This window comes from Helobdella robusta (genome assembly GCF_000326865.2).
Source record: "Helobdella robusta unplaced genomic scaffold HELROscaffold_22, whole genome shotgun sequence".
NCBI lineage: Eukaryota > Metazoa > Annelida > Clitellata > Rhynchobdellida > Glossiphoniidae > Helobdella > Helobdella robusta.
Genome location: NW_008704170.1, coordinates 1,148,724 through 1,151,149, shown reverse-complemented (window position 1 = coordinate 1,151,149; position 2,426 = coordinate 1,148,724).

Below are 2,426 nucleotides of genomic sequence, written 5' to 3'. Positions count from 1 at the left end.
TAGGCGCGTGTAAAGATAACTTTTAAAAAATGTTTTCATATAGAAATATTTTAGATTTAAAAATTAAAAATTGAAAAATGAAAACTGTTCTATATACAGGCTTCAATTAACTGATATCAATGCAATTATCGTGGAACTATACGCTAAGCTAGAAAGAAAGAAGGAAAAAGTGTAGTGATGATTCGACAAGTGATGACGAGTTTATTTTATTGTTGTCTCAGTCTGTTAATCTCACTGTCAACCAAATCAATCTAACACCAGATCAACCGGCAGGTCAACAGACTAATAAATTGATAAATTATTTAACCAATCAGCCAAACACCTTAAACAATACAATCACTCAACCAGCCACCCAGTTAACACTTAATTAGCTAACCAGCCAATCATAATCAACCAATCACAACCAACCCATCACAACCAACCAATCATTCAGTCAAAACCAACCAATCGCAACCAACAGCAAAATTAGTGACCCTCCAAAAAACAAAACAATAATAAAATCTGGAAGTCATAAACCCCTAAAGTCACGGCGCGGGCCCTGGCCACATATGACCTTGAATTTGTGAGATTGACCTTGAAGACCTGACGTTTTTGGCAGTATGTTACTGGTCAACTGGAGAATCCAAGCATGCACCAACCTTCAAAGAGATGGAAGTACCTGGTGTCGTCTGGTTGTTCGTCAGCAGCAGATGTGCTGGCAGACTCGAGTGTCTCGGCGCCGTCGTCATCAGATAAAATGGCGACGTTTCCGGTTGTAGCGGAAGCGGAGGAGGAGTGACTGACGTAGTCTGTGACGTCACAATCGTTTGTGACGTATTCGTTGGAGGTGGAGAGGGCAATGGAAATGGCGTTATCGTTCCAGAGTAAAATCGATTCAAGAAGCGTGTGGCCAGAGACGGCGGTGATGATGATAACGATGATGAAAGGTGTTGTAGCGGCGACGAGGACGATCTTGGCGGTGATAATAGCGATGTTGTGTAGCGTGGAGTTTGTACGTTGATCGAGTTGGCTGTCGTTATTGGAACGTCTGTGTTAAGTTGATTAATGCTGTTGTTGTGTTGTTGTTGTTGCTGCTGTGGCTGTTGTTGCTGTTGATATTGTTGTTGTAAAATCTGTTGTTTTTGTTGTTGTTGTTGGGATATTATTTTTTCTTGTAACATTTGTCGTTGCTGTTGATGCTGATGTAAAATTTGTTGATGTTGTTGTCTGACACCACTACTAAATGTATCTATCACATTAAAATCGTTTTTAGTAGGAATTTTACCATCATTATTAACATTATTAGTACTATAAACACGTTGCAAATAATCCTTAGCAGACTGACAGTCGTAATTAGTATCATTAGTATTATTATTATTGCTATTATTACTAATACTAGTAGTATTATTACTGTTTTTATTATTGTTTGTGGTATTATTACTGCCATTCATTTGATCGCGAGGGTTGTTGCAATCGTTAAGGGAGTCTTGCAATTGCAATGTGTTTCTGTCTGTGTGTGTGTGTATGTGCGTGTATATGTGTGTGTGAATGCGTGTATGTGTCTATGTATGTGTGTGTCTGTGTGTATTTGTATAAGTGTATGTTTATATGTATATATATACGTATGTATGTGTGTATATATATGTATGTGAATATTTGTCTTTGCCTATATTTGTATTTATGTATGAAGGTAAATATATGTTTGACTGTGTGTTGAATGTGTGTGTGTGCTGTGTGGTGTGTGTGTGTGTGTGTGTAAGAGGCAATATATAAGTTGAACGTAAAACAAGTCTTATATAGAAGTATCAATTATTTATTATTATTTATTAATAATAAAGATTAATATGAAAGAATTAACACGATAATAATAATAATTATAATCAATACTGTTATCAATAAAATCGCGAATGTCCAAGATATGATCGTACTGATAGAACAAAATACCATATGAATCATTTGTTTTAAGGCAAATTCATCACAAATAATCACAATTACCATCATTTCATTCATACATAGTCTTTGCAACCATCAGCGTCATCACTACCATCATCATCGCCATCATCATCATCATCACCACCATCATCATCAACATCATCATCACCATCAGCATCATTATCAGCATCGTCGTCATCATCGTCACCATCATAACAATTACTCTTAAATAATTGTGGATGTTTCTGGTGTAGGTAGAATATCTTCATCAGCGTCTCCTTCGACATGGAAGACCTCAAAAACTCATTCTCCATCTGGCATGATATAGCAATTAGCATAATTTATGCAATTATTATAATTAGCTGATTTAAATATTGAGTATGTTATAGTTAGAATTGAATCGTTGTAATGTGGTTAACATAATTCATGTAAATGTTGTGGCTTGAGTGCAGTGGCGGATCTAGGGGTGGGGATGGCTTTTGGCTACACGACCACAAATCTAAACCTCCTCGTCA